Raw genomic sequence first — 16,864 nt, forward strand, 5'->3', positions numbered from 1 at the left:
CAGGGGCCCAGAGAGTTGTGTGGCCTTGGAAGCCAAAGACTAATCCTGACTGGCACCCTCCCTTGTGCCCTCAACTCAACCCTTCGGGGAGACCACTGCACAGCTGTGGGTTCAGCACCTGGAGCCTCCTGACACCTAACCCTATCTGTAACCCTAACCATAACTCTCAACCAACCCCTAACCCTATATAGAACCCTAACCCTACACATGACCCACACCATACCATGGGCCCTCAAGTCAGCCCTCGAGAGAGATCACGAGACTGGAGTCACTTCGGCACTGGCAACATCCGTGGACCAAACCATAACCCTGCATAATGCTCTCGCCTCATGGGGACCCAATACCAAACTCTGAAAATACCACGCACATGGGGTCCAGAAGTGGTTCAGGATCACTCGGCATAGAACCTGGAATAGCACCATGTTGTTTCCAAGGCCCGGCTGCAGCTGCCCGAGAGGATTCCCGAGGCCTACCCGACAGTGGCCCATAGAGTTGTGTGGCCTTGGAAGCCAAAGACTAATCCTGACCAGAATCCTCCCTTGTGCCTTAACTCAGACTTTCGGGGAGACAACTGCACTGCTGTGGGTTCAGAGCCTGAGCCTCCTGGGATCTAACCCTAAACCTAACCATATCTCTCAACTGAAGCATAACCCTATCTCAAATCCTAACCTACACTTGACCCTCACCGTTGAATGGGCCCTCACTTCAGCCCTCGAGGGAGATCATGAGAGTGGAGTCCCTTTGGCCCTGGCAACGTCCCTGGACCGAACCCTAACCCTAGCTAAGGCCCTCTCCCATGGGAACCCAATACCAAAGACAACACCACGAGCCTGGGGTCCAGAGCGGTGCAAGATCACTGGGTGTAGAACCTGCAACATCACTATGACATTTCCCAGGCCCGGCTGAAGCTGCCGGAGAGGATTCCTGTGGCCTACCTGACCAGTGGCCCATAGACTTGTGTGGCCTTGGAAAGCAAAGAGTAATCCTGACCGGCACCCTCCCTTGTGCCCTCCACTCAGCCCTCCAGGGAGACCACTGCACTGCTGTCGGTTCAGAGCCTGGAGCCTCCTGGGACCTAACCCTAACCCTAAGCATAACCCTCAACAGAACCCTAACCCTAACTCTCTAACCCTCTATCCCTCTAACTCTAACCCTGTAACTCTAACATTAACCCTTACCTAAGATTTAACCTAACCATAACCATAACCATAACCCTAACCCTAACCCTCAGACTCACCCCCACCCCCACCCTCACCCTCACCCTCTCAAAATTAACAAACATTTAAAAAAATAAAACACAAAGACCAACCAAGAAGAGAAAAATTGGTAACATGGACTTTGTAAAATAAAACTTCTACCCTGATAAACCTTGTTCAAAAAACCAAGACAAGCCACAAACTTAGAGAAAATATTTGCAAACCACGTATCTGAATTCAGAATGTACCCTGGTCCTAAACCCTAGCTCTCTCAAGGTCTTTTACCTTTTATCACAAATTCCAGTTAATCAGTCTAGTGCTCTCCCTAATGAGTTCTCTGGACAACCGGGTTCTCCGTGCATCTTCCACCACCCCAGCCTAAACACATTAACCATTATCTCCAATGACTCAAGGCCCACCCTACTCCCATCCTCATTTCCTAAACCCTCATGCCCTAAGCCATTAGCACATGATCTCTCTAATCTCTCAACTAATAAGCACTCATCCCCAAAACTTTCTAAACCTACACCCGATATTGTCACCCCCTTACCACCTGAACAATTACCTTCTCAAACCCTCACTCACTCACCCTTAAACCATCACTTCCAAATTCTGAACCCACTGGCTCCCCCACACACCACCCACTGAACCTCCTAAACCCTCCCCCCACAAACATCCACCAGCTTACCCCCTCATCCACTCACTCACAAGAAACATTTCATCTCAAACCCCATAACATTCTTCTTCCCACCTCCTCACACAAAAACACCCAAATCATAAGGGCGTGTGACCGAAAAGCCATATGCCATTAACTCAAAACCGTACACCACTAAACAATAAAATACTGAAACCATAATCTATAAACCACACACCATGATTCACACATCATGAACTATAACCGTAATCATAACCAAAGCCAACATAAATATTCATACCAATACTATCCATAATTGGAAAATGGTACAAATATCCAAACATGCCACAAAGGGTAAATGAATATACAACAACATGGGGTAGATCCATAAACTGAAATGTTCTTCCAACATATAAAAAAATGAAATAAATTTGTGCAGCTACTGAGGAAAACTGAATGGGAGTTCCTCAACATCTTAAAAATAGAATTAATCAGTATACATCCAGGTATATACCCCAAATATTTGAAAGCAGGGACTCACTCTGTATTTCTTCCCCCAAATTTGTAGCACCATCATGCACAATAGTCAAAAGGCTAAGCTAACCGTTGAAGGGTAAATGGGTGATGTATACACAATGGAATATTACCCAGCCATGCAAAGGACTAAAGTACTGATTCAGATCAAAATATGGATGAACCGTGAATTCACTGTGCAAGGGTAATAATCCAATCACAGAAAAGAATCTTATAAGATTCTACTTGTTTGGGGTATCCAAAATAATCAAATTCACCTACAAAAAGTAAAATATGGTTGCCAGGCAGAGGGGAAAGGGGAATGGGTAGTTAATGTTTAAAATACATAGACTTTCACTTGGTTGAGATTCAAACATTCTCAAGGTGGAAGGTGGAGATTTGTGCACAATGGGAATATATTTAGTGGCATACAACTGTAGACTTAAAATGTTTTAGGGATGCCTGCGTAGCTCAGTCAGTTAAGTGTCCAACTTCGACTCAGGTCATGATCTCACTGTTTGTGGGTTCAAGCCCTGCGTTGTGGTTTGTGCTGACAGGTCAAAGCCTGGAGCCTGCTTCAGATTCTGTCTCTCTCTCTCCACCCTTCCATTACTCATGCTCTCTCTCTCTCTCTCTTGCTCTCTCTCTCTCTCTCTCTTCTCTCAAAAATACATAAACATTTAAAAAACTTTTTAAAAATCTTTTAAATGGTCACTATTATGTTTTAAAAATTGAACCACAATTAAAATCATGACTAAAGTACTAAAACATGTCACAACATGAACAAAGATTGAAAACATACTAAATTACAGAAGCCACACAGAAAAGGCTGCCCAGATTGGAGCCCTCTATGATCTTTAAATCAATCATGGTTGTGAAGTGAGTGAAAGTCTCAAGGGCAGAAAAGTGGGTCACAACAGGAGTCATTGTCACAGAGTTCGGGCAGGTGATGACACTTGAAGTGGCCTCTGGATTCAATTATAATGAGGAAACCATAATGATTTCCCTGTTTGGGAGTTCTATGACAGTTCCTGGGGAAGGTGTCCTGTTTTGAATAAAAAACAAAGAAGTACGTCATAAGAAGTGGCAACTGTGTAAAATGACAGCTGGTGAAGCTGAGTGTAGCGATAAAGAGTATTTCTACTGCTATTGCAGACTTTCTATATGTTGGAAATTCATGGAAACTGCATTACTTCTCAAAACAACTATATTAGTAACATACCAGAAAAGTGTAGAACACATCAAACTTCATGATGGAGGCCAAACCCTACCTGGACACAGTTCACAAGATGCAGCATATTACTAAAGGACACTGTGGTAGAATTATATTAGGGCCACTATGCTATGGATGTTGTGGATGGCCAAGGATATGGTAGAAACATGCCATTTTGAGTTCCAATCTTCCACATCACTCCACCAAACAAAACAAAACAAAACAAAACAAAAAAAAAGGTAAAACAAATAAACAAATTCAGTGAAACTGTAGGATACAAAATCAAGATACAAAAATCATTACATTGGACAAACGCATAATGAACCATCAAAAGAAGTTAAGAAAACAATTAGAAAAAACTTTACCATAGACATGAAAAACCTATACCATGGAAATTATAAGACATTGATGAAGAAATGGAAAGATATTATGTGTTCCTGGATTATAAACGTGAATACTATACAATTGTCATTTTACCCAAAGTGATGTACAGATGCAATGTAATCCCTCCTGATCAACATTCTAGTACCATTTTGCACAGAACTAGAAAAATCCTAAAAGGTGTATGAAACCGCAGAGGACCATGAATAGCCAAAGTATGTGTATAAAGAAGAACAAACTGGGAGGCATCACATTCCCTGATTTTAAACTATATTACAAAGCTACAGTAACCAACAGTATGCTATGGGCTAAGAGACAGAAAGACCAATGGAGCAGAATGGAGAGACCAGAAGCAAATCCACACATATGTGGGCAATTAATTCACAACAAAGGAGCCAATAATACACAATGGTGAAAAGACAGTCTCTTCAATGAATGGTGCTGGGAAAACTGGACAGCCCAAACATAACACTAGACCCCTATCTTACACACCACACAACAACTAACGAAAAACCTACAACAGCTCAGAGGAAGGAGGAGCACCAGTACGGAGGGCATGGCTGCCCTGACGTCAATGACCCCTGGTGCCCTGATGGGATTCATTCCCAGTGAGGACACTGGTGGGACCTGCAGTGGTTCTGATTTCCTCCTGAGCTCCCCTGATTAATTATTAGTTAAGACAACGGTGGGCTCAGCTGTCACCTGGTGATGTTTCCAACTCTGAAACAATGGTTTTACAAAGGAACAAGAGAATGTGCTTCAGAACTTTCCTCAATGAGGGAAGGAAGAGGGAAATTGAACGGGATGAACCCTAAGAAGCTTTTCCTGCAACGACCCCTGTGGGGAGAGGCAAGGACCAGACAGTGAGGAAGTGATGGACAACAGCACACCAAGTGCCTCCCTCGCACATGGGAAAGGCCTGGTTCTGAGGGCACGAGGACCAAGCAACTGCTTCCATGCCAGGGCTCCTTCTCTCAGTCCTGACTGAGGATGCTGTCCTGGAGAGGGGTGTTACAAGTTTGCACATGCATTTCATGGTTTAGGGTCAGAATCCTCATAGGACACCCCTTGCTCAAGTATGTGATCCGGGTGACACTTTGGTCATCAGACACATCAGAGGTTACCTACAAGGGGGCCCTCCCATGAAGACTTCTGAGAGGTGGGCCAGAGAGGGATAAAATGGGCTGGGAGGGAGGGTGCATGCCTTACCCATGAACACCATCTGTGGGCCCTTCCAAGTATCAGAGTCTTGGGGGATTCCAGCCATTGAATCTGATCCCTTTCCCTATTCACTCTGATCCCCCCCCCCAACCCCAGCAACTGTCTCCTCACCCTTCACGTTGGGATCAGAGAAGTTCCTTAACACATCAGGCATTCAAGGAATTCTTGTTGACCACCGATGGGCACAGCTTCTGCCCAGGCACTTGTCCTCCAGATACATCGTGCCAAGCAGGCATCAAGGGAGACACCAGAGCAGTGTGGGTAAGCTGGAGCAGCATACTGGGCTGGACTAGTTCTAATATTCTATTTTTAACATCTCCTAAGTGCCTACCTAGGTACAGGTGCCAATCAGTCATTGGGATTGCAAAGACAAAAAAGCCCCACTCTGTGCCAGAAGGACATTGCAGGGGCCCACTGACCCCAGGCCCACCACTGACCACAGAGCCCTGAGCATTGCCATGACCTCTGAACACATCTACAGTCGGCCCATCCCTAGAGCGCCCAGGCCTGGGGTCTTAACCATGCAGCATCTTTCCTCAAAAACATGGGCCTAGAATGCCCCACCGCCCACTACAGCCCTCAAGTTTCCAGAAAACCCACATATTCTGTTGGATATCTGCAGGCTGCAGGGGGATAAGCCAAGAAATTGACACCCCTTTAGAGTAAATGCTGAGAAGACTGTCTTCCCCAACCCTATGAGTCCTTCCCTCTGGACCCTTGGACCCCTGGAACTCAGGGCTGGTGAGCAGGGCTGGGCTGAGAGGCTGTCTTTGCATTGTTGTTGATCTTTCATTCCTCAGATGTAGCTTGGAACCTTGGAAATAAATGCTGAGATTAGCGTTTTCAAGTGTTTTCCTGAAACAGTAGTTGAGGCCAAAGATGTCTTGACGCTGTCGTGGATGGGCCCACAGTGGGGAGCAGTCAGAGCTGGGGACAACTTGCTGCCCTCCGTGTCCCTGGGCTGATGCCCTTCACTCACCTGGTAATAGAATCTCTCAGTATCTGCTGGTGGCAGGAGGAGGTGGGAAGGGGGCGTCCAGGGGTTGTTCCAAAACTATGGACATCTCTCTAAGCCAGCCCATGTACCTGGTGGCTCTGCTCTGCATACTGGATCCCCTTAGAAATTACACCTGGGATCAGATTCTGTTAGTTCCCGGTTCCAGCCTCCATGCCAGCAGTCCATCTGCTTGTGCTGAGGCCAAGTACAATGTCATGGAAAGGAGGCCAACCCTGGGGCTGATCCCCACTTGGCAGCAGCAGGAGACCTGACACAAGCCATGGGAGGGGAGCTTACAGGAGGGTCTCAACTACAAGATGAATCTTTGAGTTGCTGCTCCATGAGTCAGGGCTCATTTTCTGGAAAACTCACTGGTGGGGGCAGCCTTCTCTGTCAACTCAAGATTTTCAGAAATATCTAATTGGATTTTATGTCAACTAATTTATTATGAAAGGACCTTATTTGATCTTATTATCTTTGATGCAGCTGAATTAACAAACATGGGCCCTATTTACAGAATTCACCAGGTTGCCAATGAATAAGCATCCTGAAATCAGAAAGTACTGCATCGGGAATCCAGGTCCCCAGTGTCATCCCTTTGCAAACTGTGATGTTTGCAAACTTGTGAAGACATAGGATGTACTTCGCAAGGACCACCGATACCCTTGATCCTCAGAAGGTGAGAAGGACACAAGCTTGAGTTATGGCTGACGAGCACACGGTAGAGATGCCTGGGCGATCCCAGGTCCCACTGGGGCTTTGGCACACATGTCTGCAAGGCCAGGCCATGGCTCATTAAACAGTAAAGCAATGAGGTTCCCAAGGAAGCAGCCCTGACACCCCCTTACCCATCTACTGGCTTTTTTATTTCTTGGATCTGCTGCTCACGGTTTCCCCATTCTTGCTCATGTCACTGCTGCCAGCATGCTTCTCCTGCAAGAGCAACCACCTCCTACCTTCCATGGTCTATGTTCCAGCCATCCTGCAGCTTCACTTGTTAGAATATAGCACAGAAGAGAGCAAGCAGTCAGGAGGTGGTGCCTGAGGGCTGCACCTGCGTGCAAAGTCGTGCCATCACTGTGACTGTCTGGACATCATGTGGCTACTTAGGGCCTCCTGGATGTCTAGGTTATCCACACACATGTCACATGGTCACCTGCACATATGTGACCAACTGGCTGTGCCAAACTCTTGTTACCCAAAATGTTTGATCTTACAGAGGCTACAGCCCTACACTCCAGGTGACATTTAATTTCCTTAGGTTGACGGCCCTGAGGAACAGTTGTTTCTGGCCAGCCCAGACCTTGTGTGTCCGACTCACAGAAGAACACGGGGTTTGTTTGCTAGGGCCAGTTGCCTCCATAATTGCACAGTCCCTCAAAGGCAGGCAGGAAGTCTCCTTCCACCTCTGGAGCACAGGGGGGAGCTGTAGCTGAAGGAGGTGGTGAAGACACCTCTTTGTCTCCACCAGGTGCATTGCCGGACAAGCTACCCCTTGGTCATGGGCCACAAAGGCTCATCGACCAAATCAGTATGCTGGAATCACAAAGTTCTTTAAATAAGTTTGAATGGCACAGTGAGAAGCAGAGGGGATGAGACAGAGGAACATATTACCTAAATCCAGGGGTGCAAACATTAACATGCCCAGTCTCACGCTGTCACATTAGCCTTTCCGGCTTGTGGGGACCAGAACTTAAGTCTGAGCAAGAGTCCCACACCTGGAAGGGCCCAGGGCAAATGGCACACACTGGCTCCATCAGACAGGCATGGGGACAAGTATGCCTTGTCGCAGCATACCTGCACAGCCCTCAGTGTTCAGATGATCACCTGGCCTACATTGTACCTGAAATATATGCCAGTGCATATATATATTCTTGATCCCCAACAGAGAGGCTACAAGGAAGGTTGTGGCTTTGAAGACATGACTGCAGGGAACAGAGGATAGGTTCATCTGGGACTTCCAAAGGCAGTGTCTATGGAAGGTGGAGACCCTTCGTGAGACAGCTGGCAATGAGGCTGGAGATGCCATACCTCTGTGGTCTGAATGTTCGTGTGCCCCTCAAACTCATATTAGAATCCCAACACCTAAGATGATGGTGTTAGGAGAAGGGCCTGTGGGAGGTGCTTAGATCAGGATGATGGAGCCTCTATGGATGGGAGTGGGGCCTTTACAAAAGAGACCTCACAAAGCTCACTCACCCCTCCACCAAGTGAGGACACGGCAAAGAGGTGCTGTCTGGGAGCCAGGAAACATGCTCTCACAGACAACTGATCTGTGGGCATCTTGATCTTGGACTCACTACTCACTGAGTGCAGACAGGGTGCACAAAGAAATATCTCCTGTCCCCATGAGGAGAAGATTCATGGGCTCATGTATTCCCTTGGGCAAGGTTCTACACTGCTTGGTCTCACAGTCAGGCCCCAGCCTAAGCCAGACCCTGCTCTCTACTGTCCTGGGGTGTGTCCCCTGAGCCAGGGTGCCCCCTACACCAACATCACACAGAACATGCAGATGATGAGGTGGGGGGAGGGGGGGGAGGGGTTCTCCAGGGCCCAGGCCAAATGGCATGGTGGTTCTGCTCCCCTCTGCAACCTGGTCTTAGAAAAATTCTCAAACTTCCTGGATGTGGGCAGCATGCAGGGCTTAAGCATCACAGGCAGCACAGCATGCTTGGAAGGGCAGGTGCCACTGCCTGAGGACTCTGAGCTTAGCAAGGTGATCCTACAGTGCAGTCCTGAGAGATTCTCCAGGGGCCTGGACACGCTTCAGAAACAGAGAAATAAAAGACAGTGTGTGCCCTGTGCAGAAGTGGAAGGGGGTCTCCTTGGTGATGTTTCTTCCCAGTGGGCACAATGCTGAGTGAATGTTCGGTCTCCCACTGTGAAGGCACAGGGAGGAGACTGAGGCTTTCAGAACTAGCTTTCCTCTCTCATGCAGCATGCCCTTGTCCCATGCACTGCAAAAGCCCTGCCCAGTGAGCCTGTGAGCCCTGCCCCCTGTACCACAGCAGAGGGGAGGGAGGCCTGGAGGCTTCTCTGGTCAGGGCCCCATCGTCCTCTTCTGGACACAGTGCCATACTGCCCTGCCTCTGGTCCTGTGCGTCTGCACAAGTCTCCTGGCAGTCTTCTCTGGGGGCCTGTCACTTCACTGTGCACATGGCGTCCAGCACAGGCACATGGCTAGGCGGGGCTCCAGAGAAACAGCATTCTGCTTCAGGGAGGACAGATAATTATCTAATGCTGGCAGAACAGTAAATTTTCTGGGTCTGAAGTTTACAAACAAAATCTCTCTCTCTTTGAGAAGGCAGATTAACAAGGGAATACCTACTACATCACTATCTATGTAAATGATTTGTCCTGAACTCAATCTCTCTATTCTTTAAACAGGATGGGGGGGGGGGGGGGGCTTGCATCATTGTTTCTGGGCTCCAGGCTATGCCGGCAATAGAGAAGTGACCATGAAGGAACATTCTCAGAGACCAAACTGACAGGTGGTGATGTTTAGGGAGGAGCTGGAGGTGACAGCAATCAGGGGCCTTCAAGGAGACCCCAGGACCCTCAGTCAGGGGAGAGCACCTTCCATGGGGTTCCCAGGAAACTGCCTACCAGTGGGGGAGGGGAAGACCATGCCCATGAAAGCACCTGGCCTCTGGCTTAGGAACCCTGGATATCCCACCACTAATAAGTTAATGAAATGAACCAAAGGCGTTAAACAGCAAAACAAGCTGGCCCACAGTGACTAAACAAGGAGAGGGAGCCTGATGCAGTCAACTTCAAAAACAAGAAGTCCTCCAAAGATGGGAGGTTGCAGAGAGATGCCCCAAAGCTTGGCTCCTAGCTCCTGGGAGGCTCTAGGCCTGCACACACATGAATCGAGAGGGCATTCTCAGCTCTTACTTCCTCTATGAAGGATAAGCTTGGGAGAAACCAGTGCCAGGAAAGTTTCTCAATAGGGGTGAGTGAGGTCCCCTGGATGGGAAAGTCACCTGTCCCAGCCCCTTCAGGGAATAAGCTACACTGAGGCTCTGACCCCAAAGGGTCCCACCTAATAGATGTGAGGGAAGAATGAATTTGGGGCACATGACTGGCACAGAATTATTAAGCAAGGAACACAGAATATTGTCATGACATTTCTACAGCCAGGATGAAGTTGCACATGGGGATACTGAGCCAAAACCTAACCCTGGCCCACATCATCAGGAGGCCCCTGAGCCCAAATTCTAAGCCTGACATGCACCCTAACACTCAGCCCACTGGGCAGATCACTGCACTGCTGGTGGTTCAACCACTGCCACCTCCCTCAACCTAACCCTAACCCTAGTCGCAGCTTTGGCTTTAAGGCGGCCCACCTCTTAGGTCTGAGGAATAAACGATAGAGGGGACCATGTCCAGAGCAGAGGTATTAAGCTACCAACACAGAATTTCACTATGGTATTCCCATGGCCAATATGGAGCTGTAGATGGGGATCCTGAACGAAAACTGACCCTGGCGCAAACCAAAAGCTGTCCCCTGAGATTCAAGCCTAGGCCTGACCCACACCCTAACACATGCCCTCAACTCAGCCCCCTGGATCATTGAACTGGCACCTGCCAAGACATAACCCTAACCCTAGCCATTGCCTGGGCTAAGGGGGGATTCCACCTCCTAGGTCTGAGATAAGAATGGATGTGGGGACCATGACCTGAACAGAATTATTCACCGAAGAACACAGAAGTTTGACATGCCATTTTCATGGCTGGGATGGAGCTGCAGATGGGGATACTGAGCCAAAACCTAACCTTGTCCCAAACAATAGGTTTCCCCCTGAGCCCAAAGCCAAAGACTGACCCACACCCTAACACGTGCCCTCAACTCAGCTGTCTGAGGAGATCACTGAATGAGTGGTGGTTGGGCCCCTACTTCCTCTTGGGACCTAACCCTAACATTAGTCATGGCCTGGCCCCAAGGAGGTTCCACCTCCTAGGTCTGAGAAAAGAACTGATTTGGGGCCCTTGACTGGCACAGCATCATTCAGCAAGGAATCCAGGAGTTTGCTATGAAATTTCCAGAGTCAGAATGGAGCTGCAGAAGGGGATCCTATGCCAAAACCTTATCCTGAACACACAAATAACTGATCTCTGATCCCAAACCCTAAGCCTGTCCCATACCCTAACAGGGACCCTCAACTCAACCCCCAAGGAGATCACTAAACTGGTGTCAGTTCTGCCCCTGCCACCTCTCAGGACCTAACCCTACCCATAACCAAGGCTCTTGCCCTAAGGGGGCCCACCTTTTAGGTCTGAGGAAAGAGCAGATTTGGGGCCAATGACTGGAACAAAATATTGCAGTGAAGAATGCAGAATTTCACAGTAACATTTTCAAGGCCAGGATGGAGCTTAGATGGGGATGTGGAGCCAAAACCTAACCCAGGCCCACTCAGTCATCTGGTTCCTGAACCCAGTCCTAATCCTGACCCAAACCCTAACAGGCGCCCTCAACTCAGCCCTCCAGGGAGATCACTGCAGTGCTGTTGGTTGAGCCCCTGGTGGTCAGACTCTGAGGTCCTGGGACCTAACCCTAACACTAATCATGGCTCTGGACTTAAAGGGGCCCACCTCCTAGGTCACAGAAAAGAATGAATTTGGAGCCTATTATCCAAGAGGAATCCAGGCGTTCACCATGACAATTCCAGGGTCAGAATGGAGCTGCACTAGGGGATTCTGTGCCAAAACCTGAACCTGGAATATACATACCATCAGCCATTCCCAGATCACAAACCCTAAGCCTGTCCAACACCCTAACTCACGCCCTCAACTTAGCCCTCCGTGGAGACCACTGAACTGGTGTCGGTTCTGCCCCTGCCACCTCCCAGGACCTCACCCTAACCCTAGCCATGGCTTGGCCCTAAAGGGGTTCCACCTCCTAGGTCTGAGGAAAGAACAGATTTAGGGACCATGACCAGCACAGAATATTTCAGAGAGGAACCCAGAATTTTGCTATATCTCCAAGGCTGGGATGGAGGTGCAGGAGGGGATCCTGAGCCCAAACCTAACCCTGGTCCATCCCATCATCTGGCTCCTAAATGCAACCCCTAAGCCTGATGCACACCCTAACAACTGAACTCCACTCAACCCTCTGGGCAGATCACTGCACTGGCCGGCATTTTGGCCACTGCCACCCTGCTCGATTGATCCCTGATCCTAGCCATGGCTCTAGCTTGAAGAGGGCCCACTGCTTAGGTCTGAAGAATAAATGACATAGGGGCTCATGTCCAGTACAGAATTATTCAGCAACAAACCCAGAATTGCACCGTGACATTTCCACACCCCGTATCCCCTAGAGCAGGTCCTCAGGAAACCCAGCTTCTGTCAGCATGGACAAGTCCCCACATTCTCCCCTCCCGAAACCCGCCCACCCACCCCGCAGCGAGTCCTGAGGAGGAGGAACACCAGTCTGTGCATGTGGAAAGGTGGCCGGCTGGCGGCGCATGCGCCACTCAGGTCAGGGAGCTGAGTTCTGGCGCCCCCTGCAGGCAGTGAAGGCAGTGCAGGATTCACTGGGCTACCTCTAGTCTAGGTGAATCCGTTAACTTTTGGAAACGCAAACTGAAACGGAGCCCAATATCCCCCAACTTCTCCAGGAATACTTAAAGAACAACTAATTGGAAACAAAACGCAATGAAACGAAACGAGGTGAAATGAAATGAAATGAAATGAAATGATGATGAAACGAAACAAGACAAGGTGAAATGAAATATAAACACAAACTTCGCAACTTACACCAGATTTCACTCAAAATTGCAGATCCATTTAAAGTGCAAAACTGTCAAGGCAGGTCGCTCAGTCATTTGAGTGTCCAACTTTGGCTCAGGTCATGATCTGGCAGTTCGTGACTTCCAGACCCACATGTGGCTCGCTGCTGTAGCCTGTCAGCACAGACCCCGCTTCAGATCTTCTGTCCCTCTCTCTCTCTGCCCCTCCCCCGCTTGCGCTCTCTCAGAAATAAATATTTTTTTAGAAGTGCAAAGCTATCAAAATATCAAAAAGAAAACATAAAACAAAACCTACATGACCTTGGGGTTTTAAGACACCAAAACCAATCCACAAAAGAAAAAAACTGGTAATGTGAACTTTATAAAATTAAAACTTTTACTCCATGAAAGACCTTGTTCAGAGACCCAAAAGGCAAGCCTACAAACTGCAAGAAATAGTTGCAAAACATACATCTGATAACAGATTTGTATTCAAAATACATTAAGAACTTTCAGAAAACTCTCAGAAGTCAACAATCAGAAAACACACAACCTAAATGAAAATGGGTAAGGATCTGAAGAGACACCTGGCCAAAGAAAATAGATGGATAGTAAATAAGCATACAAAAGTAGGCTCTACATCCATGTATCATTAGGAAATTCCAAATTGCTACACACCTATTAAAACTGCTAAACTCCGGGGCGCCTGGGTGGCGCAGTCGGTTGGGCGTCCGACTTCAGCCAGGTCACGATCTCGCGGTCCGTGAGTTCGAGCCCCGCGTCAGGCTCTGGGCTGATGGCTCAGAGCCTGGAGCCTGTTTCCGATTCTGTGTCTCCCTCTCTCTCTGCCCCTCCCCCCCGTTCATGCTCTGTCTCTCTCTGTCCCAAAAATAAATAAACGTTGAAAAAAAAAAAAAACTGCTAAACTCCAAAAAAATTTTGACAATGCCAATTGTTAGAGAGTGCAGAATGAGAAGAACCCTCCTTCATTTGGGGAATGCATGTGCAGCCACTTTGGAAGTGAAAACTAGTAACAGGAAACCTCACTAAAATGAAGTCTAGGAAGGCTTGGCAGGAGAGACTCTCACACCTACCACTCTACATCAATTGCAGACCCAACAGGACCCTTTTACTATCCTAGCAGGAGGAAGAAAGGTTTCCTCCTCCCCAGACAACAGCTCAGCCAATGACAGACTGTCACAGGTCAGCCAATGAGAAGCCACTACACATCAAGCCCCCAGTTTACTCCAGTGAACTTTCTGTTTAGGACAGTGCCTCCCAACTTCCTCCGTTTCCTCTATAGAAGACTAATGCTCCTCTGCTTTGTTCCATGTGCTTGCTTATGGTTTTGCCTAAGCTTGCTTGTCTTGGATTGAAATTCTCAACTATTCCCAAATAAACCCATTTTTGCTGGTAAAATAATTGGCAATTTCATTTTTAAGTTTAACAGAAAATAGTTTGGCATTTTTCCCCAAAGTTAAACAAGTCTTGCCTTAAGAATCAACCATCATCACACTTCAGGTACTCACACAACTGCTTTGAAAAACTATTTCCAAACAAAAACTCACATGCAGCTATGCACAGCAGCTCTATTCGTAATGGCAAAAGTCTTCAAGAAATCAGGATGTCCTTCAAAACATGAATCCATAAGCAAACAGGTGCATCCATGTGAAGGAAGCAGAATATGCCACCATGCCCAAGATAAGTCTCTTGGGCACAAGTATTATTTGGGGCTAATTGATTTTAACAGACAAAAGACAGAGGAGAATCTCTGAAAACCGAATAAAAGTTGTCCTTTAGTGAGAAAAATTTACATTTACAAAGGAACCCTCCATTTGTAACAAAGTCTCTGGACTTAAACCTGATTAACAACCTTACCCCTCATATACTCTTGCTTGGTCTGATAGCCTCCCTTAATCGGCCTTCCGACTACTGAAACATTCCAAGTGATTACTTCAGCCATTTTGGGAAGTTAATCAGTTTTCCTGAGTATGTCCCACGTATACAGGATGTATACACGCAATTACACTTCTGTTTTTCTCCTGTTAATCTTTTATCACAAGAAGTAGTCTCAGCCAAGAACCTAGAAAAGTAAAGAAAAATTATTTTTAGTCACCTATACATGCAATGCACTACTACTCAGCAGTAGAAACGAATGATCCATCACCCCTTACAAAGACATGGATGAATCGTACACACATTTTGCGAAGTAAAAGAGTCCAGTCTGAAGAGGCTACGTACTGTATGGCCCCGTTTATAGGACATTCTGGAAACGGCAAAACTACAGAGATGATAAACAGATCATGCAGTTAAGAGTTCAAGGTATTTCGTATATTTTAGTGATAGGTATGTGCCACTACGCATTTGGCAAAACTCATAGATGTTTCCAGCCCAAAGACTACATCATGATTATTCCAACTGAATTATTTAGGATGTGGGATTGTCACAAGATATAATACAGAATGTGATACATAATCTAACTGTACTAGAAATGTATGAAGAAACTCACTGTAGGTGCCGGGGCAGAGAGTGCTAACCTAAGCAGCTTTGGAAATGAATGAAATGTGTACTGAAAGCACATAAACAGTGGACTCTATAAAATTCTTCCCCATGATAGATAAAAACTATCAACATAGGGGCCCCTGGGTGGCTCAGTCGGTTAAGCCTCCGACTTCAGCTCAGGTCACGATCTCACAGCTTGTGGGTTCAAGCCCTGCGTCGGGCTCTGTGCTGACAGCTCAGAGCCTGGAGCCTGCTTTAGATCCTGTGGCTCCCTCTCTCTCTGCCTCTCCCCGGCTCACACTCTATCCCTGTCTCTTTCAAAAATAAATAAACGTTAAAAAAAAATTTTTTAACTGGGGCACCTGGGTGGCTCAGTTCGTTGAGCGTCTGACTTCGGCTCAGGTCATTACCTAGCGGTTTGTGAGTTCGAGTCCCCCATCAGCCTCTGTGCTGACAGCTCAGAGCCTGGAGCCTGCTTCATATTCTGTGTTTCCCACTCTCTCTGTCCCTCCCCTTCTCACACTCTGTGAATCTCTCAAAAATAAACAGAAATTAAACATTTTTTTCTTAAAGTTCATTGGAGATGCCAACAGAAACCATCTCCTAGCCTTGTCCTCACTGCCCCAAATTGTCCCGAAGCTGCAGGAGCATCCTGCAGCCCATCATCCCCATCGAGATGTGGGTCTGACTCTGAGGCCAGGATACGTTATGATCTCCTTCAGGTCAGAGAGCCAGGTTAGGGTGCCCCCTGCTGTCCGCTGGGCTGTGGCACAGGGAACACCCGACTCACAGTTTAGCCCCTCGTGGCACATCCAGTTAATCTCTGAAATTCAGTGCCACGATTTGGAAATTCCAACTGAGATAGAGCCCATCATTCCGGCACCTTGACTGGGAAAAGAGGTTTTTTGTTTGTTTGTTTGTTTGTTTTAAGTAAAGGTCAATTATAAAAAAAAAAAATTCCATCTATCTCTTACATCAGTGCTATGATCTGAATGTTTGTTTCCCCCCAAATTCATCTGTTGGAATCCTAATGCCTGATGTGATGATGTTAGAACAGGATGCCCTTGGGAGGTGATTAGGTGATGAGGGTGGGGTCCTCATGAATGGGACTACTCCCCCTATAAGAGACCCTAACCCATCCCCTACATGTCAAAAGAGGAGAAGTGTGCCACTACAAACAGGGCCCTCACCTGACCATGCTGGTACCCTCATCTCAGACTTCCAGCCTCAACAACTGTAAGGCATCGATTTCTACTGGTTATAAGCCACCAAAAATACCAAAATACGGTTCCGTTTTAGCAGTCCAGATGGACTACAACGGTCAGCAGCCAGTCTGATCCTGAATACTAACCCCTAACCTTGTCCCTGAACACTGGGCCCTTACTTCTGATCTCTGGCCCTCACCCTGACCCTAGATCCTGACACTAGGCCCCAACTCTAGCACATGGCCCTGGCACCCCAACCCCAAACCTTAAC

This window comes from Prionailurus viverrinus, chromosome A3, assembly GCF_022837055.1.
Source record: "Prionailurus viverrinus isolate Anna chromosome A3, UM_Priviv_1.0, whole genome shotgun sequence".
In the NCBI taxonomy this organism is placed as follows: domain Eukaryota; kingdom Metazoa; phylum Chordata; class Mammalia; order Carnivora; family Felidae; genus Prionailurus; species Prionailurus viverrinus.